We start from the raw sequence: 23,789 nt of genomic DNA on the forward strand, positions 1-23,789 counted from the left end.
ATTTTATGTACTGTGTAACCTCAGCCCATTGAATGATATCACCCATATTCACAGTGGAACATCTGACCTCAGTTAACTCCATCACAGACATATCCAGAAGCTTACTTAAGTGTAGTATAATAGATTAGCCACTCTTTCACTATATCTTGTTTCCCATGTGATTCTAGATGCCTATAGGGCTGACAGTGATATTCATCATTCCAGTAAAGTTATTTCACCAAGGTGGATTAGTGTGGAACAGATTCTTTTGTCTGTCATTAACTTCTCTATTGTGAATGAATAAAAACAGACTTACTAGGAACAGTCATAAACCAGTGGACATTAGTATCATTTGGTATATTACTTGGAAGTTTTTCATCTCTGCCCACGATCCCACAGGTGTTGGCCTACTTCACTGAACGCTATTATTCATTTGTATTTTTGCTTTGGCTTTCTTTTCAAATGTCATGTGTGAGGGAGGAGTATGGAGCACTCATGCACCATTTTAAAGAACAAAATGGTAAAGCCTTGGTAATTCACTTCATAAAGGAAAAGACTGCCAGGTGTTTAGAGGCTGCCTCCACTCACAAGCTGTCCCTTTCCCAGATGAGAGCATGCTGTTCAGATGTTCTTTTGGTTCTTCAGGTTTTGTGTCAAAAGGATATTTTCTTTCTATTGACCTCTGTTTGATCATGGAGTCATCTACTATGCCATGTGTGTTCTCTGTGCTGCTTACTTTGGGTTGATTTGATACAAACTGGGAAGTGGGAAGCTCAGGGGACACAATGCTTCTACCAGATTGGCCAATGTGCATTTCTGTGTCCTATTTTGCTGCTTAATTTTTGACAGGAGAGGCCCTATCTAACTATTGCAAGTGGCACACCAGAGTAGGAAGTTCTGATATATATATATATATATATATATATATATATATATATATATCAGAAGGACAAGCCAGAAAACGGCATTTGTCCATAGTCTGTGATTCAATTTCTGCGTCCAGGTCCAGGCCTTCAGCTCCTAAATTCCTTCAGTGTTGGACAATACTGTGTGGGAATTTAAATTGATGCAAAACTTTTCTGCCACAAGTTTCTTTTTGTCAATGTTGTAACACAGAAATAAGAAATTCAAAAGTTCGCTTTTATTATAATACACTGTTTTAGATGTACTTTGGATATCAACTGTAGATTCAGTTTATTCTAAAACAGATGTACATAAGGTAATTCCTTTTGTGTTGCTCCCCAAAACATAGTTTATTTTTGTCTTGGTGTACTTTGTGCCACATCACAACTGGCAATAAGGTGAATATCTTGAATATGACTACCACTTCATATCCTAGTTCACACTTAATATGGTTAGGTGCTTTCTGTGCAGGTAACAATAGATACAAATCTGTCCTTTCATGATACTATACTTAGATAGAGCTTATTTTCTATTCTTATGTGAAGAAGATGCTCAAAACCTGTCCATAATATCTACTGGGCAGTTTTATAATTTCACATATGTATATGTTTGTTTATGCATATAATTACATGTGGAGACAATTTTATGTGCAGCATATATCTTTCCCAAGTTAGAAACTTGATTGTATCCCCATCCATGGTGTTTATGTTGCTTTTAAAGGAAAATTATTCTCATTAACAAATCTTTCCTTTAACCTTCCCTATTTGGATCATTGTAGGATATACTTTTGTTCCCTATGCTCATACACTCTCTAAAGCATGTGTTAAAAGTGTTATGATTTTGCTATTCCCATGTAGTGACCCCATTCTATCTGTATATATGATTTTGTTAAATGATGATTCCTTTCCAGTAAACTTGATAACATTCTCATCTAAATCATGACACACACGAGAGCTCATTTAATATAAATTCACACTTAGAAGATGTGTCCGAAATACTGTACTACATCAGGAGGGCAGGTGTTTTCTTTATCACAAGCCACCATCATTAATTCCCTTAGAAGAAGATCTGAATTGCCAGTGTTTGCAGGATTATTGTGTTGATTGTCAGGCAACTGGCTAATTATTTTGTACTTTTTGCAGAGAAAATTTAAATTTATCCATTATTTTCTGTTACATACAATAGGAAATAATATTGAAGTTTTTATACAGTGGGGAAGAATTGAAAGTGGGGTAAACTACTGAGTGCAAGGAAAAGCCCAATACATATTTTCCTAGGTAGAAATGACCTTCATGGGAACTTCTGAGTATTCATTTGCATGCATTAACAAACACATGTTTATGCACACATATATGCACACAAATGCTCAACTTCCCCTCACATACATGCATACAAACCCGCCCCTTATACATATGCACACATGCATATAAAGACACACAGACACACAGAGATATAGAGACAGAGACAGAAGGAGAGGGTAGCATATTTTGTTAATACATATTTCCAAGAAATAATGCTGAAACAGAAACTGGAACAAAATCTCCGTTCATTCTGACTCCTATTAAGGAATTTTTGTAACACATACTGATTTCAATGTTGCTGGTCATCTAAGAAACTAATATAAACTAAAATAAATGGCTTTCCATTGACACAAGCAGAAATTTTTTGCCGTGTATTTGAGATCTATACTCCTTGCACTGTACTTTAGAGATCATATTCCTCCAGATTAAAATATTAATTAGTGACAAAGAAAGGTGATCACTATAACTACATATGAGAGAGACCAATTGGGTATGAATTAAATTGTTAATTGAAAAGATCTACAGGCTACAAACATCATGGTCTACCAGGTACGTAACAAAAATTAATTTGCTTTTCAGGACCATTATTATGATTTTTTTTTTATCAACAAAAGACTTTTTATATGATAATTTTTTATTTAAATTTGAAACAAACTTCTATTACATGTAAATCCCAGTTCTCTCACCCTCCCCACCTCCTCCATCCCCCTCACAAGCCCATCTCACCCCCTTCTACTGCTTAGTGAGGGTGAGGCCTTCCATGGGGAACCTTCAAAGTCTGTCATATCATTAGAAGCAGGGCCTAGCTGCCCCCATCCCTGCTGCCGCCATGTGTGTATGCTGAGAGAGTATTCCTCTATGTGGAATGGGTTCCCAAAGTCCATTTGTACACTAGGGACAAATACTGATCTACTATCAGAGGCCCCATAGACAGCCCAGTCCTCCTAACACCATATTCAGGAAGTCTTTGTTGGTGCTATGCTGGTTTCTCAGCTATCAGACTGGGGTCCATGACCTTACCCTTGTTCAGGTTAATAGTTTCTGTGAGTTTCTCCAGCCTTGTCTTGACCCCTTTGCCCATCACTCCTCTCTCTTTGGAACTGGATTCCAGGAGTTCGACTCAGTGTTTAGCTTCAACAAAACATTTTAAAAAGTAATTTATGGTAAGTTGTGATAGTTTGGCATGGGAATTCATATTATTTTGATAATAGATGTAAAATATTCCACTGAATGATGGAAAATAGAAAATCTTCACACATATTCTCTGCATTTCTTTTTGTTTCTTCAAATTCTTGAGTATCCAAATGCTTATCATCATTATTATTATTACTTGTTTCATCTACTGTGTGCTGATCAAACTGAGCCTTTCTGTCACAGCTGGAGCAATCAAGACTTCTTTTGTTGCTTATCATAAATAAATACTCAATTGTAAGAATGTCCTCAGGGAAAGTTCATTAAAAAGAAACGAAAACGCTGGGAAATAAATGGCTATTGTGGCAGCACTTGTTTTGATATGATATGCAAAATATGTAATTTCATTCTGTAATGTCGGGAATGCAAAGAAAAATTTAAGATAGAGAAATGGAAAAGACACTGTATTTGTTATGTTAGTTCAATTATCATTTTAGTTTTGAGGGTGGGAGAATTTAGATTCAAGACATCATTTTGGAATAAAATGTGAATGTAGCTAACAGAGGAAGGAGTGAAATACATAAATAGTAATATTAACAGATAAATATAGAATCGGGCACATTGCTAGCATTTCCCAACAGATACTCTTTCAGACCTACCGCCTGCGCATTTGGATTTTTCTCTTTGTTTTGTTTTAAAATCTCTGTTGGCAATGTTATTCTGCAGTTTCCCAGGTTATTTTGCCTTCCCCTTGCTTTGGCTCAATGACAAGTAACAATTAACCAGTCAGGGAGCATTGTAATAGAGATGTGAATGGCTGGAGGTAAGTGCCTGATATCAGAACACAATTCTCTAGGTAAAACAGTTCCTTTTGGAGATCCAGGGGATAGAAGAATGAAATTAGCTTTGCTCCTCTCCAGTTTTAATTCTCCTGACTTGTCCTCATTCCTCAAGTCATTTTCTCCTTTATGTCTCCAATGTGGATTTACAGGGTACTTTTGTTTTTCTCAAACAACCCAAATGTTAAAGAAAGATGGGAGTAAACAAAGGAAACACTTAAGACAAAAAGCTGGTGTGAGCCAAGGTGAAAAAACTGGAGGGACAGGTAAAACAGATGGTAAAGAAAAAGCAAGGTAGGTCCTTGAACTGAAAAGCAGTGGAGGCCAGTGAAGGTCAGCACGGGTAGAAACAGCTTGGAAAGTAAAGCCACTGGTGTTGTCATGTACTAAAGTGTTTCTCCACATAATTATTTAGTCTTAACCTGTATTTATTGCCACCATATGGCCAATTTACAGTAATTTCAGCAAGTAGGTAGTACTGAAAGAATATTTTCTTCACAAAAACATACATACACATACACACAGAGATAGATGGAGAGAAACAGAGACACACAGAGAGAAAGAGACACACAGACAGACAGACAAACACATACATACTCACACACACAAAGACAGAGAAACACAACAGACACACACACACAAACATATACACCATATAGGGAAACAGAGAGACAGACAGATATGCATATACACAACACACACACACACACACACCCATACAGAAGGCATGATTACTTCATGCAGAAGGTGGGGAATTATGTGACTACCCAATGATTTCAGGACAATTTTTTTTTCAGCTACTGGCAATAACTTTTGCTTATGTTTCCTGTACATACAGTATTAAAAATCCACTAAGAACAACTCAAGATGGAGGAGTAGAAGAGCTACTGTGATAAAAATGATAAGGACAGAAGACTGAGAACTAGAATAGAAATAGATGATACAACAACTGTTATTCACTGACATGCAAAACATCAGGTCTGTTTAAATGGTCACAGAAAGAAAACAGCATCAAGCATACAGTCTTTGATCCCAAGAAATTATAATTCAAGTAAAATATATCTGATTAGTTGTCAATATTCCTCAAACTTTTAGAGTGCAGAAGTACCTCAAAGAAACTAAAAGGAATTTTCAATAAATGGAAATTAACTTTTGATTGCTGCAAGAGTGAGGTAATTTAAAACAGGATAATGAGAGTTGGATGATGGGTAAATGGGCAATATTGTAGTGTCCATTATTTCAAAAATAATGCAAGAAAGAGATTAACATTACCCTGTCCTGAGAGAACATGTCCAGAGCATGAAGTTTCAGAATGGTTGAAAATGTTTGTTAAAAGCCTTAAAAAATACTCAAGAAATGGCTTTACAATCATTGCCCCATTAAACCATAATGTATCAAAATCTGGCACATGACTAATGCTTGAAAATGAGCTATCAAAATCAATCAATGAATTGAAATAGAGAGCAAATACAGAATATTAGAAGATTAGCCTGATAATAATGGGGGATCAGAAAACTGACTAGAGGTGAAGAGGCTCGTGTGAAGCCACCAGAGGAAACCAGGTGATGTCAGAAAGGAAATTCCAAGAAGCAACATACAGTGCAAATGACATTCTCAAGCAGTGCTATAAAATCTTAGCTATTCAGATCAAGAAATACCATGTTTGAAATAAGTGTATAGAGTAGTTGCTGATGCTGAAAATGAACAGCCGCTGGTTTGGGACACAAAACTGGGACTTGGTACACACATTAACAGGTATTTTGTTTTATGGTGTTTGCAGGCAGACTAATGGAGGTTGGAGTCTAAAGAAAAAAAATCAAAGCTGTTGATGTGCCTGTTACTCGTATATTGTACAATGAAACTTCTCTACAGAATGGTGGACACCGCTCTCCTCCTTCAGGAAGAGGTAAGCATTATCTCTGCTGTGTGAGACTCTGTTGTGTAAAAAGAAAATTTTCTAGGAAATGCCCCTGTCACATCTATTCACCCCATATAGGGAGGCAATAACTGACCAAAGTATAGATAAGACCAATGTCCAACTTGGTGAAACAGTGGAATTATGATTAGGCTAGCTTACAGTAATGTGTGTGATGGGCTACTTCCAGGAGCAGACAGGAATCAAGAACACCTGTATCACCAAAGCCCACTGGCTCCAGTTGCAGCTCATAAAAGCTGGCTACCTAGAATGCAATGCACTGCCTGAAGGCAAGTCAACCGGGTGAAGAGTGTCTTTTCCAAGCCAAGGTGGTGTAAAACTCTTCCAAGCAGCTCAGCTGACTTCTGATTTTCCAGGTAGATGACCTGGTCTCAGAGTCTTCTTTGCAGCAGGACTCATCTGAGAGTGTCTCAAGAGTCTTCATTGTGTAGGTAGCAGACTGTTTATAGAAACAGTGTAAGCTGTTTGGGGGAGGGAGGGAATTCCTGAATGAATCTGGCCAGTGTCAGGGACTTCCTAAGGTTCTCATGAGTTGTTTACCTGCTGTTTTAAGAGGCAACCCTGCAGGATGGATTGTTTCAATCTCCGAGAAAAGGATTACACAATGGACAGGTGGAGAGATGTGTTAACAGAATGCTTCTTCCAGGTGATAATGTTAAAGATAAGATAAACAAGGCATCCCTCCATAGGAAACAAGCTCCAAAACACCAGTTCATGCACTAGGGATAAATCCTGGTCTCACTACCCGTGGCCCCATAAACTTCCCCAAGCCACTCAACTGTTATCCACATTCAGAGGGCCTAGTTAGGGTCTGTCTATGCATGTTCCCCATCTGTCAGTCCAAAGTCAGTGAGTCAGTGAGCTCCCACTAATTCAGGTCAGCTGTTTAAGTGTGTTTCATCATCACTACCTTGACATTTTGCTCATTTTATTGATCCTCTCTCTCTTCAGTTGGACTCTGGGAGCTTGGCCCAATGCTTAGCTGTGGATCTCTGCATCTTCTTCCATTAGTTACTAGAAGAAGGTTTTATGACAAGAAATGGGTCTTCAATTTGAATAGTCATCAATGTGAGCCTATTCTCTATGGAGGAATACCTTGCTTAGCCTAGATACAGGAGGGAAGGCCTTGGTCCTGCCTCACTATGATGACAGAATTCGTTAACCCCTGATGGGAGGCCTTACTCTAGACATCATGATGGCTCACACTGGATGGGGTGCTGAGCGATCAGTGAGATGGAATTCTGTTGCAGATGGACTGGAGATGAGGGATAGGACCCCATTATAGCTCAGACCACTATAGGGAGCACATGCACAAAGAGAGCATAAGATACAACCCTGAGCAAAGCAGGCAAAGTGAAGTTGTTACACTCCGATCTCCAGTACTGGAACCAAACTGTAACAACTTCACCAGGAAAGCCCTCTCCTGCCAGAGCAGAGCTGATACACTGGAGAAGCCTTTCCTTGAAACAGAGATGAAAGCTGCTATGCTTACTGTGACCTATGGTATTCCTTGGCTCCCCAATGCCAGAATACCTTTCCATCTGAGCTGTAACACTCAGTATTCTGGCTCCAGAGTTCCAGAGTCCCTGTCCATCCATCTGAGCTGTCAAAAGGCTTATAGTCACCCTCTTTGAGAAGTGGATAGAGAATGTTGTGGGGCATAGGTGGGGGAGTGGGAAGAGGGGAGGGAGGGGGAACTGGGATTGGTATCAGCATAAAAAATAAATTTCATTTTAGGATGAGAAATGTTGTTGTGAAAGCACAGGTACAGACCAAGTTAGTTGGAAAAAAAAACAGACTAAATAGACACTGGTGCAAACCACAGCTGTTATAAGAAAAAAAAGATGAGCAAATGCCATAAGAATACATTCAACAATTGAAAGAGCAAAATGGCACCACCAGAACCCATTAGTCCTACAACAAAGGCAAAACCTGAACATTCTATTGCAGCTGAAACACAAGAAAACAAACTTAAAATTACTTTTTGAAGATGATAGAGACTCTTAAAGAGGAAATGAAAAATCACCTTTAAAAAGTTGAGGAAAAGGCAAAAAAATAAAAAAAAATGATAAATCCCTTAAAGGAAGCAAAGAAAGCCAAGAAGGGGGGTGAGGGTGGGCAGGGGGGGGTGGAGTGAACAAGCAGGTGAAGGAAACTGTTCAAGACTTGAAAACTGAAATAGAAACAATTAAGAAAACAAACTAATTCTATAAGTGAAAAATCTGGGGAAGTAAATAGGAACTAAAACTACAGATGCAAGCCAGAGTACAAGAGATGGAAGTGAGAATCCCAGGTGTTGAATATACAATAGAGGAAACAGATTCATTGGTCAAAGAAAATGTTAAATCCACTAAATTCCTGACACAAAACATCCAGATAACCTGGGACACCACAAAAAGGCCAAATTTAAATATAATAGAGGTAGAGATATAGGAACTCCAGCTCAAAGACACAAAGAAACAGGAAGTATTCAGCAAGATCATAGAAAAAAAGTTCCCCAACCTAAAGAAAGACATGCCTATAAAAGTACAAGAAGGTTATAGAACACCAAATAGGCCAGACCAAATAAATAAATAAATAAATAAATAAATAAATAAATAAATAAATAAAATTGTTCCCTCACCACATAACAAACAAAACCCTAAGCATACACAGCAAAGATATTATTTTAAGAGCTGAATATGGGACAGAGCAAGTAACTAAAGGCGGGTCTATCAGACTTACATCTGACTTCTCAATGGAGCCTCTAAAAGCCAGAAGTCCCCGGACAGCCATTTTGCAGACTGTAAGGGATCATGAATGCCAGCCCATACAACTACACCAGAAAAAAATTTCAATCAACATAAATGGAGAAAATAAGGTCTTTCACAACAAAACCAGAGTTAAACACCACCTATCTACAAATTCAGCACTACAGAAAGTAATAGAAGGAAAACACTAACCCTAACTGAAGGAACTCAGTTACATCCATAAAAACAGAAGCAATAGATCATCTCATAACAGCAAAACCCAAAGAATGGAAACATACTCTTTACTATCACTGCCACCAACATAAAAAACTAACAGGAATTAACAATTACTGGTCGACAATATCTCTTAATATCAATGGATTCAATTCACCGAGGACACATGCTAACAGGATAGATATGAAAACAAGATCTATCCTTCTGCTGCATACAAGAAATATACTTCAACTTCAAAGACAGACATTACTCAAAATAAAGGGTTGGGAAAAGATTTTTCCAATCTAATAGACCTAAGAATCAAATGGGTGTAACTATCCTAATATCTAACAACATTGATTCCAAACTAAAATTAATCAAAAGGGATGGAGAAAGACATTTCATATTCATAAAAAGAAAAATCCTTTAAGATGAACTCTTAATTCTGAACATTCATGCCAGAAATTCAAGGGCACCCTTGTTTGTAAACAGAACATTACTGAAGCTTAAATCACATATCAAGCTTGACTAATAGTGGGAAACTTCAACACCCCACTCTATTTCTGGACAGGTCTACCAGACAGAAAATTAACGGAAAAATAAAGTAAGTAGCAGATGTTATGACTCAAAAGAGCTTAACAGGCATCTATAAAATATTTGGTCCAAACATAAAAGAATATATAATCTTCTAAGCACCCAGTGGAACCTTCTCTAAAATTGACTACATACTCAGTAACAAAGCAAACCTCAACAGATTAAAAAAAAAAAAAAATGGAACAGCTGCTTGCATCTTAATGGATCACCCTGGCTTAAAGATAGAATTCAACAACAACACTAATTGTAGAAAGCCCACCAACTGATGGAAATTTAACAATGCTCAACTGAATCACCATTGGTTCAAGGAAGAAATAAAGACAGAAACTAAAGACTTCCTAGAATTCAATGAAAATTAATCCACCACATATTTAAACTAATGGGATACAATGAAACCAGTGATAAGAGTAACCTGCATAGTACTAATTCACTACATAAAGAATTTGGAGAAATATCACACGAGTGACTTAAAGGAACACCTGTAAGCTAGAACTAAAAGAAGCCAACTCTCCCAGGGAAAGTAGATGGTAGGAATTATCAAACTCAGGACTGAAATAAATAAAATCAAACAAAGAGAACAATACAAAGAATCAATGGAACAAAGAGTTGGTTCTTTGCGAAAATCAACAAAATAGACAAATGCTTATCCACACTGACTAAAAGGGAGAAAGAATATCCAAATTAATAAAATTAGAAATGAAAGGGGGTTCATAACAATAGCCTCTGAAGAAATACAGATAATCATTAGGTCACACTTCAAAAACCTGTACTCAACTAAACTGGAAATTAAAGAAATTGACAACTTTCTTGATATATACCACATATCAAAATGAAATACAACTAGCTAAACCAAACTAAACAGGCCTATAGCCTTTAATGTAATGGACATCGTCATTAAAAAAGTCTCCAAACAAATCAAAGTGCAGGGTCAGATGGTTTCAACATAGAATTCTTACAGAATTTTAAAGAAACACTAATAGCAATACTCCTCAAATAGTTCTGCATACAAGGACCAGAAGGAATGTTACCAAACTCTTTTTTATGAGGGTGCTGTTACTCTGGTACCCAAGCCAAATAATGACACAACAAAGAAAAAGAACTGCAGACCAACCTCCCTTATGAACATTGATATAAAAATACTCAGTAAAATGCTGGAAAATAGAATCCAAGAACACATCAGAAAAATCATCTGCCATGATCAAGTAAGTTTCATCCCAAAGACACAGGGATGGGCTAGCCATAAAAATCTGTCAATGTAATCCATCATATAAACAAACTGAAAGAGAAAAAACACACACACACACGATCATCCTATCAGATGCTGAAAAAAAAAATCTTTGACAAAAATCAAAGACCTCTTAATGATAAAGGTTCAGCAGAGAAGAGGGATAAAAGGAACATACCTAAACATAATAAAGGCAATATACAGTAAGTCAACAGCCAACATCAAATTGAAAGGAGAAAAACTCAAAGCAAATTCATTCAAATTAAGGACAAACAAGGCTTTCTACTCTTTCCATGTCTATTCAACATAGTACTCAAGATTTTAGCTAGAGCAATAAGGCAGCAAAAGGAGATCCAGGTCATACAAATTGTAAAGGAAGAAGTCAAACTTTCACTATTTGCCTATGATATGACAGTATCCATAAGTGACATGAGAAATTCTACCAGGAACTTCATACAGCTAGTAAACACCTTCAGTAATGTGGTATGATACAAGATTAACTAAAAAAAAAATCAAAGAAACAAAATCCTTTACAATAGACACAAATAGTATAAAATATTTTGGGTTAACTCTAACAAAAGAAGTGAAAGACCTATATGACAAGAATTTTGAGACTTTGAAGAAATAAGCCAGGGAAGAGATAAAAAAAAGTTGGAACATCTCCTATGCTCATGGATCAGTTGCATTAGCATAATAAAAATGACAATAAACAGATTCAATATAATAGCCATCAAAATCTCAATATAATTTTTCACAGACCTTGAAAGAACAATACTTAACTTCACATAAAAAAAAAATCAGGATAGCTAAAACAACCCTGTACAATAAAGGAAATTCTGGAGGTACCACCATCCCGGACATCAAGCTCTATTATGGAGGTAAAGTAATAAAAAAAAGTTAGGTACCTATATAAAACAGACACATGGATAAATTGAATCAAAGAAAAGGTCCTGACATAAGCCCACACATTTATGAACAGCTGACTTTTGACAAGAAATCAAAAATGTACAATGGAAAATAGAAAGCATTTTCAACAAATGGTGCTGGCATTACTGGATGGTAGCATGTATAAAAATACAAATAGATCCATATCTATTGCCCTGCACACTGACGTTAATAGAAGAGAAACTGAGAAGCAGCCTTGAACAAATTGGCACTGGAGACTGCTCCTGAATATAACACCAGTAGCACAAAAAAATTAACAAATGGGACAACATGAAACTGAAAGGGAAAGTACATTGTCAATAAGATAAAATGGCGCCTACAGAATGGGAATAGTCTTTGCTGACCCGGCATCTAACAGAGGGCTAACATTCAAAATATATAAATAATTCAAGAAACTAGACATCAAAATACCAAATAATGCCACTAAATTGGGTTAAAGACTTGAACAGAGAATTTTCAGCAGAAGAATCTCAAGTATCTGAGATGCACTTTTAAAAATGTTCAACATCTTAGCTATCAGGGAAATGCAAAATAAAATTGCCTCTGTGATCCATATTATACCTGTCATAATGGCCAAGATCAAAAATCCTAAAGACAGCCTATGTTGGAGAGGATATGAAGTAAGGGGAACATTCCTCCTTTGCTAATGAAAGTGCAAACGTGTACAGCCAATTTGGAAATCAGTATAGTGCTCCTCAACTGGAGACTGAATAAGGACAATGTGATACATCTACACAATGAAGTGTTACTCAGTGAAAAAAAAGAACAATGACATCATAAAATTTGCAGGCAAATAGATCAAAGTAGAAAAAAAAAATCATCCTGAATGAGGTAACACAGACCAAGATAGATAAACATAGTACGTGCTTACACTCATAAGTGGATATTAGATGTAACAAAAAAGGATAATTAGGATACAATCCTCAGCCCCTGAGTAGCTAGGCAACAAGAAGGACACTAAGGGGGATGCAAGGATCTCCCTGGGAAGAAGAAATAGATGACATATCCTGGGTAGAGGAACTGGGTGAAAATGGTGTGACATATTACTGTGTAAAATTGAATTATAGTGACAGTTCTATCAATGAAAAAATATGTGAATATATAAGTTAACACTTGCAGGTTGTACTCTTGTAAAGGGTAGATTTTATGTTTTCTAAAATAGACAATAAAATCTACTTAAGACTGTGACCAAATGTCAGACCTTTCCAGCCTCGCCCTAGGGCTCGCTCATCCAGTACAGAGAAAGACTCTATGATCACATCAAAGAGATTATTACATTTTGACCAGTGGGCAGTTTATGTATAATTTTAGTCTGTAGGGTTTTTTTATAATGTTTTATGAGTGCAAAGAACTAGCTATGTACCATAAAGATCTTACATTAATTCCACCATCACCTTCTTCTACTTGAGCAAGTAGTGGGGAAACCAAAGCACTGTGGCATCAAGAGTTAAACAATTACATTATAAAACAATGACAAGTGAAGAAAATTACTTGGAAACACTGTTCAGTACTCAGTAGTGCAGGCTCTGAATTTCCATGTCATCATTGTATGTTAAAAATATTGTAGGCTATTGCAAGTTAAGGAGGTCAGTGAAGACAATTTCAATACAGGATTACTTACATTTATTGATGTTCTCCAAATTCAGGGATGAAATCTCCATGCTATTCTTTCTTCAACACCTTAAAGGTTCACAAATTTATGCCTCCATTCAGCATAACACATTTGAATGTCACTTGGCCATTCATCTTTCTCGGTAGCTTCACTGATGCTTAACTGGGACTCCCATCATTGTCATGGAATGCAAAAAGATTTTTTTTTAGAATTTCTACAGTACATATTATTCTAAGACTGTATAACACTAAGAATAATTTTGACTGGACAGAGAAGTACACAGCCACTTTAATATTGGTTCTAAATTATAAACATTAAGTTCTTTAAATATGTTCAACTGAGTAAATAATAAACTGATAGGAGAAACCTAAGGAGAGGATTAATCATTCCTCAAACAAAGTTATAGTTTGTTTTATATATTTGTTTCCAATATCATATGCTCTTTTCATCATTTCCAAATAAGGTATAATTTAGTGTAATTCAATTTGTACCTCATATTTTAATTGAAAAACATGCCCATTTCCCATACAGTGAGAAACATAGGGCTGCACACTACACATTAGGCCCTGTGATGCTGATATGAATATCAGTTCAATAAACAATGTGCTATACTTCACAGGGAGTAAGGAAAGAAAAATGTGATCCTTGGTGGCAGAATCAGGGGATCAATGAGAAACATCTGTGGGAGGTCAGCTAGTTGGAATTCTAAATGAGCCTCTCAGTTAGGTTCAAGAGTTCAGGGAATCTAAGGTGGTTAATGCCTTACTCAGACTTCTCTGATGTTTTCTCAAGTTCAGAGTCACAACTCATTTAGTACTTTGTGTTCAAATTACTCTCTGTGATTAATGTCAAGTATATGGGCTGGGGAGATGGCCCAGTAGTCAAAGTGCTTGGTACAGAAGAGGGAAGATCTGAGTTCCCATCCCCAGGCTCCAAATACTGTAGTGGCCTGACTGCTTTTTTAAATTAGAAGGATGAGAGGACATCTATGGAGCAAGCTTGTTATTGTGACTGGCCAGGTCAAATAGTTCTGAATTTGAATATGATACCTACCTCAGTCTGTAAGGAGGAGAAATGATCTAATGCAACTTCTGGAATCAGCTTCCTGCTTTCACATTTGTGTGCACACCCACATACACACTTAACCCCTCATATGTGCCAACACATAGACAAACATGTATAGACACACATGAAGATGAACAAAGAAAAATACATATGAAAATGTCCACCTTGTAAAAATAGTTCCATAGTAATCTTCACTATGGCTACTGTGGAATTTAACTGTGACTCATTCCCAGAGTCATTATTAACCCACATGCCCAGTGGATGAGATAATAGAGATACCACTAAGACCAAGTGAAACCCTGTATGAAAAATAGTTTTCAGAGTTAAATCTTTTCAAATACAGACTATTAAACATCAACCCTGCAGGCAGACACTGGGAAAGGACCATTCATGAATCCTCAGTTGCTGACCCAGTGACGTGAAATGCATCTAAATCAGAATCTAGAATGCAGATGACCTGATTGAAGCCATTTTCCTGAATTACAGAGTAGGCTGGAACATTCAAGTTTACCAAACAGTTTAAATTTATTTTATTTGAAAATTTTCAAGACAGGGTTTGTCTGTGTAACAGACCTGGCTGTATAGAACTTGCTTTTGTAAACCAGACTGGCCCAGAATTTACAGAGGTCTGCCTGCCTCTGCCTACCAAGTGATGGGATGAAAGGCATGCACCACTACACCTGGCTTAAATTTTTGTTTGATTAATTAAAGCATATTTACTTTTTTCTAACAATGTTGTCCTTGTACATTTTTTAAATCAAAAATCCAGAGTTCTTATTAGGAAATCCATCATTTTATGATGGGCCTTTTTTATGACTCTTCTGTATGAGTGCAACCTGCCAGAAAAAAAAAAAAAAAAAAAAAAACAACAACAACACACAGGATATGAAAAGTTTTTATTTGTTTATTTATTGAGACACCATAACTTTACAAAAGCCAGGTTGTCCTGTAGTTCACTATGCAAACAAGACTGTCATAGACTCACCAAGGGTTGGAATTAGAGGGGTGCATCATCACCCAGGCATGGAACCAATACACACAACCACAACATTGTTACCATGTGTGTAGAACTAACTGCATGCTGTAGAAAAGAAATTCTGATGTATTAATTTCATGATAACCTGATGGTCTGAATGTAGAAAATGGCACATGTAGCCTACATTCATAAATAGGGGATGAAGGTAGGCTGACAGACCTGAGTAATGTCCAGATAATGGTAAGAATACAAACTCTTGAATAAGTTTTTCTGTGGTTAACTCAGCACCTACAACTTGGAAATTCTTAGCCCTCCAACCAAGGTCTTTCCTTGTCTTCTGTTCTCAGTTCCAAGTAGTCTCCTCCCATCTGAGTATTTGATCTCCAACACATAGTAGTGATGTTTCTTAACTTTGTGCCTGCTCAGCTGCTGGCCTGAGAGGTGTGCTTTTCAGTCATTTTCGAAACCCCTTTATATTATTATGGCCAAGGACATGCCTACATGTAGTCCCCCTATGGGTCCTAAATTCTGCTATTCCAAGATTCTGTTATTTTAAGATCAGAAGATGAGGTTACCTTCTAGAACATTATCCCCATCTTACCAATTATATGAAATCCAACGATCCAATGCCATATTTTCTTAAAGGACTGTCTTAGTTTTCCTTTTCTGTTTCTTTGGCATGCAAAACCTTTCTCAAACTTGGAGTGTCTTATAATCTTTTACTTTGGGTATTTTATTACCAACTATGTAGCCTAAGTGCCTTGGCTACTATATATAACATATAGTAGAAAGCAACTGTTAGAGTGATTAATTCATATAAATGACAGTTATCATTTTGCTCAAAATATAAACAAATTTGCTTCAAGTTTAGTATCTGTAATATTGAGCAATCAGAGTCTGCATTGTTTTGAGAGTCACCTAATGGGGCAGAAGATAGCCTGTCTCCAAAGAGTTCAGAGAGAATTCTAACTCATCTCCTGGAGACAGAAAAATAATAGATCACAGAGAAATAATTTTTGTTCTTTCTTTACTGTCATGTCAAAAGTTACTTTACATATTTTTGGAAATAGATCTTCAAAAAAAAAAGTCTCCTTACCTGTGATTAATATTTCAAACCAGGTTTCATAAGAAAACCTGTTTTTATATATGATATTAGAAGACATTGCATATATCTCCCATGGAATATATTTTGCATATTTCCCCCAAAGCAATTTTAATGCACTTGTGTTTTGGGTTGGAAAAGATGGACAAGTTTAAAAAGAAATTTCTATACCCAGACTTGAATTAGAATTTTATAATCTACTATAATTAACAAGAATTTCATAATATAAGAAATTATAAGAGGCTCAAAACCCTTTTAGTGTGGCTCTGTGGGGGTGATTTAGCCAATGCTATATTGCTTTGAATAGGAAATAAAAATGAATTCATTATGATCAGTACTCAGAATGGAGAAATTAGTTAACATTTGAAAGCAAGATCTATATCGTGCATGAAATAACTTGGTTTACTGTAAAACAAAATTTCTGCCTTGTTGAACTGAACTCTCTAAGTAGATATCTCTAGAGCTATTTGATTACCAGAGATGAGGCCCATAAACACCATTAATATAACAGTGTAGGAAAAATTTTCCCCTTTCCCAAACACAGCAGTTTCTATAGAAAAATATTTTCTATATCAGAGAGATAAATCCTAATATTTGAAGCAACTAAAGACAGAAGAAAAGCAATAATTCTATTTATTTATTTTTTTCTGATTTTACATATTGATCCTAGTTCTCCTTTCTTCCCTTCCTCCCCCCATCCCATGCCCCCTGACCACCCTCCCATCCCATTCCCGCCTCCACTCCACAGGGATGGTTCAGATCCTATAAATCTTTTCTCTTTTACTAAAGACAATAATTCTTAAATGTTGTCTCTGTAGGGGGGTTAGAGGAAGGTGGTCGAGGAGTTCCACATGCGATCTGATGCATTTTTATTGTCTTCAGGATAATGGAAGGAGAGTGGCAGGTAGCTTTCCTGCACTTTTTTTTTTTTTTTTTTTGCTCTTCTTTCTGTTTTCAGATCTAAGAGTAATCTAAACCTATCTGTAAATTCATGTACACACACACACACACACACACACACACACACACACTCACACACAAAATGACCGATGACTTAAACACTCTATGGAGAAAGTCATTGTCCATGATCAAGAAACACCAAATCCTTAGTGATACTAATGAGATCTACTAAAGCACAGAGAATGCAGATTGACTTATTTGTAGCATGACAAGGGCACAGGAGATTCTAATTTGGCAAAATGTGCAAGGTCTCCTTTTCATTTTTGCTGAGAGACTCACAGAAAAGTCACATATGAGAGAGGAGAATCTTCACAATGTAGCTTTGCATTATTGTGTCTCATTAGTCACACCATAGCCTTAGATTGTAGCATGTGATTTTAACCAGGATCCACTGATCCCATGCTTCCAGACATACCTCATATGCTGATGGTAGTGACTGTCGGTGTAGCAAGCTATTCAAAGCGGGAGTACGGCACCAAGTGAGTCTAGAATATCATGCCCTCTCCATAGTTGTGCTTTGGAAAGTAAATCCAGAAATTACAATAAGAAGTGTACTGGTTGTTATAAGTTCTTGTGTACAATACTGGTGAATGTAACAGAAGTGAAATAGGGTTTGCAACAGTGCACTATGATGATGGATACTCATGGAAATGTTCACTGAGAAGAAAAAATGTAAATAAAGATGTAAAATAGATGTAAATAAGAATAAATGTAAAATAAAAGGTTTGTTGTAAGTGGTAGAGACAATAATGAGAGAGATGATGGAGAAACAGGATGGCAAATGAAGAAAGACCAAATGAGAAAGGAGCATGGAGTATAATGAAAAGAAGAAGACTGATTGCATCTGGGGGATGGAGGCAGAGAATTGCATGGGTAGCATCTATCCTGCAATGTTGAAAGAAACTTGAATTTTTCCTATGAAGAAGAAGTGGTACTGATGGAACATTCTAAGTAGAGAAAGAAATCATCACACTTTGTCCTAATGCCACTACCATGCAATATGGAAATACTTAATAATAAACAAGCAAGAGTGTTATGTGCAAATACTCGAGACAGGAAGGAGGTAATAAGCTTTGCACACTGTGTACACTTTGAATCACCCAATGTGGGACAGAAAATCAAAATAATACATAAAGGAGAACTTTCCAGAGACTTGACTGCATAATTGCAAGGAAGTAGCTTCTGCAGGTACAGGCAAAGACATGGCAAAGACACTAAATTGCCAAGAAAAAGCCTGCCTCATGTTAAATTTGAGATTCCCAGTAAAACTCAAGTAAAGATGTGATAGAGAATGTAGATATTGGTTTTAATTTGATAGGTCTGGAGGCCTAGAAACAGAATCTAAACAATATACAAGGCTGAATGGCATATGTGCTCATTCAAATTACTCCTGTAAGCTCAGAATATTATTTAGAAAAGGTGATCATTGCAGATATGTTTAATTAATTCTGTAATAGGGTGGTCCTTTATTTCCATAGTTCATCTATGTTAATAAAAGGAGGAATAGTTGGTTATAAGCAGACTGTTACATGGCCCTCAACACAGATGTGTTGTGATGGCTATACATCCCCCCAAAAAAATGCATAGCAATGTGCCTTTGTCACAGAATGACCCTACAATCACCTTGGCTTTGAACTTTTTTACTTCCAGAGTGCTGAAAAATAAAACAAAGTTCTATATCATTAAGCTATATGATATACTATTACAATTTTGTACCCCTGGAAAACAGCAAATTAGTTGCTAATAAGTAATAATCAGTTTTTTAAAAAAATATTTGCATTTCATATATTGATCCCAGTTCCCTCTCCCTCTTCCCCTCCCTATTTCCCTCTCCCCACACTCACATGCACCCTGACCATCCTCCCTTTCCATTCCCTCCCACTCCTCATGTAGGGTGATGCCATCTAGGAGAGGTCATCTAAATATGTCAAGCCATTTGAAGTAGGGACTAGGACTTCTCTCCTGTCTCTAGATTAAGGGAGTATCCCTTCATGGGGAATATGCCTGCAAGGTCTTTTTGTGCATCAGGAATGTGCATCCTGGTTCAACTGTCCAAGGTCTCTTAGACTGTCCAGGCCTTCTAACTGAGATCCATGTTCAGGGTGTTTGAGTCAGTCCCATGCTGAATTCCCTGCTATTAGTCTGAGGCCCATTAGCTCCTCCTTGTTCAGGTCAGCTGTCTCTATGTGTTCTGCAGTGTGGTCTTGTCCTCCCTCTCTGCATATGGATTCTAGTTTGGCTCAGTGTTTACTTGTGGGTATTTGCTTCTGTTTCCAACAAGTACAAGATGAGGGCTCCATGATGGTGGATAAGTTAGTCGTCGGTGATCTCATTATCAGGGAAGGGCATTTATGGTAGCCTTTCCACTGTTGCTCAAATTGTTAGTTGGGGTCAGTCTTGTAGGTCTCTGGACATTTCTTTAGGTTCAGTTTTCTCTTCAATCCTATAATGGCCCCCTCTTTTACCTCTTTTATGTTCTCTCTCTCTCTCTCTCTCTCTCTCTCTCTCTCTCTCCTCTCTCGTCTGTCTTCTATTCCTCCCCTGACTCAATCTTCCTAGTCCCATGTGCTTTCCTCTCCTCCCCATCTCTTTCTCCTAGTTCCCTCTCCACTCACTGCCCACCCCCTACTCCCCATGTGCTCTGGAGAACTTGTCCCTTTCCCCTTCTGTGAGAGACCTTATATGAATCTCTTAGAATCCACCTTGTATCCTATAATCAGTTTTTAAAAAGTAGACAAACCCATTGTGTTGGGAAACACATGAAGCCCTATGCACAAAGAAACAGAGACAGGAGGATCACAAATTTGAGGCCAGATAGGGCAACATGTTACACCCTCTCTCACAAACAAAAAGAAAATATGGACTAATCTTTCCAATAGTAAGAGTATCAGAAGAAAAAAATGGGGCTCATTGTTTGAATTCTAGGAAGGAGTTTTACCCCAAAGGTCAGAAAAAGCAAAGATTAAAAGAGTCAATTAAACAATGCCCATTAAACTAGAGGCTACCTGACCCTGCTACGAATAGTCTAAGTAGGTGAACCTTGATAGATTGGTTTGCATAGCCTAGAAATTGCTGCTATCCTCTGCAAGTGCAACAAATTCTCTCAACCACTGAGCCATCTTCCAAGGCCATAGTTAAATCTTTTTAACAGATATTTTACTGAATAACCAGTTGGTGTGTTTTTCCTTAGAGAAGATGTTTTTTCTACTCTTGGCATTCCTTAGTTGCTCATAGTCCTTTGTGTGAGGCTGGGGTAAGAGACCTCAAGAGGGGCTTTTCTGTGTCTGGTTTGGAATGTTTATTACTGTGCTTATTCAGCTCATGTTTGGGCAATCATGCTAGTGAAACTTTATGTGTATAATTTATGACATTCCTAGGAGACACAGCATCACAGTGAATTCCCAGATCCTCTGGTCCCTGAAGTCTTTCTCACCCCTCATCTCCTGTAAAACATGTATAGGAGTAACCCTATTCAGACTGAGCAAGCTACATTAAGGAACAAATATGTAGATGCATATATACATGATAATATTTTTTAAAGGAGGCCATGAATTTGAAGGAACAAGAAGTAGCATATGAGAGTGTTTGGAGGAAGGAAAAGGAAAGGAGAAATGATGTATTAATCTCAAAAATAAATAAAAAAGTACTAAAAATAATGTCCTTGCCAGCTACAGACAAACAAAAGCCATTATTCTATTCTGTATATTGTGTGCCTATGTCGTTGTACATGTCCCCAAAACTACATGTACACATGTATGTATTTGTATGTGTGTGGGGGAGGTGACTATGAAAGCTAGAAGAGGATATAACATTCCCTGAAGTTGGAGCTTCAAGCTGTTGTGAACTGCCCAACGTGAGAACAACATTAGAACTCTAGTTCTCATGATGGAGAAGGAAGTGTTCTTAACCACTGAGCAATCTCTCCAGTCTCTGTGATAGTTAATGTTGAATGCAGACTTTTAGGGATTTATTATTACCCTGGAAACAAATCTTTGGACATTTCTGTGAGGGATCTTGCAGACTAAGAATGCAAATAAATCCTTCCTAACTTGACTTCCTATTGTCAGGTTTAATTGCAAAATAGAACAAGTTATTGGCAGGTGAATCAGAAAATGCTGCTTCTCCCATGGGAATAAAAATTTAACTCAGACAAAATCAAATGTCCATAACTGGTTGCAGTGCTACCATTACATACAGAGTTGACAAAATGTCTTGAAAAATCTATCTCTTTGTAAGGTTGTATTTTATAGGGGACTTTTCTAAATTTTGGCTTTCATTTCTCCCCTATTAGACCTTAGTGCAGAAATGACAAAGAATTTGTCTTGCTAAATCTCAGGCACAGATTTGTTTTCTTTGGTGTCCTCAAAGGATCTTGGTAATGGAAAAAGGTAGAACACCAGTGAGATGTTTTGGTCTGCAGAGTTCCCATACCACTGCTCTGCTATGAAACTAACCTACAACATTGGACATGTCACCAATGTATCACTCTGGGACAACCAATCACTAGGAAGACAAGTCTATATACAGCTCTCAAAGTAAAAGTGTGACTGGTTATACAATTTTGAATGCCCATTTGCTAATTAATTTTTGTATTCTATTAAAACATCCTGGTTTAACCCAAGGACTATATTTAACCTGCTTTACCAAGCATAACAAGTGTCTGAAAACTGAATATAGTATGTAATGTTTTAAACACTTGCACTTTCATTTGTATCTCAGATGATATGTGAGGTGCCTGGCTCATGGGAAGCTCTTATATCACTATTGCTTGAGATATTCTTGTCGTGATCAGATCATCAGGTATTAATGTAAGTATTTTACTTTATTACTACAATGCCTTCCCTCAGACACCTATGTGGTTCGTTGTCAAATTCTCAGATAGTTGTTTGAATAATCCTAAAATGTATAGGATGATAGAGACAACATGAATGTTTTAGAGATAGATGTTAAGTGTATGCGTTAGAACACTCATCAAAGAAAACTGAATTGAGAATAAGGCCTACAGCATATGATTAGTTATAGAATGATTGGATATGTTGGTGAAGTTAGGAGTACGTTTCAACTTTGGGTGACATAAGAACTAATGAAATGGTGAAGGTGACTGTAGGATCGCAGGTCTTCCCGCTGTCGCCATGGGGACCAGCATTCGACCCAGGCCTGAGGTGGAGGTGGGCAGCTAGCTGCACTCTGCTAGGGTGGCCTTAGAAGCAGCAACAAAACCACTGGCTGGTTAGCGGGCTTCTTCAGAGCAGGAGGAGCGGGTTACTGGCACACTGATTTGGCCGGCGTTCTGCTGACCTGTATGAATCTCCTGTCTCCATATTTAAATGTGGATCCACACTATCTTGTTCGGGATACTGATGAGTTCATTTTGCCAACTGGAGCTAACAAAAACCGAGGCAGAGCTTTCTTTACCATTGGAGGATGTTGCATGTCAGGGGCTGCATTTGGGGCCATGAATGGTCTTCGGCTAGGATTGAAGGAAACACAGAGCGTGGCCTGATCCAAACCAAGAAATGTACAGATTTTGAATATGGTGACTAGGCAAGGGGCACTTTGGACTAATACTCTGGGTTCCCTGGCTTTGCTCTATAGTTCATTTTGTGTTATCATTGAGAAAACACGGGGTGCAGAAGATGACCTCAACACTGTAGCAGCTGGAGCCATGACGGGAATGTTGTATAAATGTCAGGTGGTCTTCGAGGAATAGCACACGGTGGCCTGGCAGGACTGACACTCACCAGTCTCTGTGCACTGTATAACAACTGGGAGCAAATGAAAGGTTCCCTGCTCCAACAAGTCACTCTGAAGACTTTAGCACCTCAGGAATGGGGGACATTTCATAGTTATCCAGACCGATTAATAAGTCAGTCTAGAGTTGCTGACTCTGATTTGCTGTGATGAAGATCATGAATGGTTAGCCTGGACTGCACTGCTTACCGTTAGTGAGTGGAAGCCAGACCCTTCAGTGACTCACTAAATATGTGTTCTCTTCTCCTTCGGAGATGGTCTTGCACCTGGTTTTTCTCCTAGCCCCAAACTGGAAAGCCATTACTCTCCAAATTCAGGCCATACTTATTTTCAACGCTTTTATCACCATGTTTATCAAAACTAATGTTGTCCTGTATTCCGAATAAAGGGTGAAAATAGAACCAAAGTCATTATCCCAGAAAAAAAGGAGAAAAAAAAAAAAAAAAAAGAACTGATGAAATGATTGTAGCTTCTGACTCTCCTATAGCATCTACATCTACTGACTTAGAGTGCACTATAGTCATTTTG

At 37.5% G+C, this 23,789-nt stretch overlaps 1 pseudogene; it reads left to right on the forward strand.

Moving 5' to 3' along the window:
- The first annotated feature begins 6,008 nt into the window (after nt 1-6,008).
- LOC127235095 (mitochondrial import inner membrane translocase subunit Tim23-like) lies at nt 6,009-23,411 on the forward strand (annotated as a pseudogene).
- The last annotated feature ends 378 nt before the right edge of the window (nt 23,412-23,789 follow it).

The sequence above is a fragment of the Phodopus roborovskii genome, unplaced genomic scaffold (assembly GCF_943737965.1).
Source record: "Phodopus roborovskii unplaced genomic scaffold, PHOROB, whole genome shotgun sequence".
NCBI lineage: Eukaryota > Metazoa > Chordata > Mammalia > Rodentia > Cricetidae > Phodopus > Phodopus roborovskii.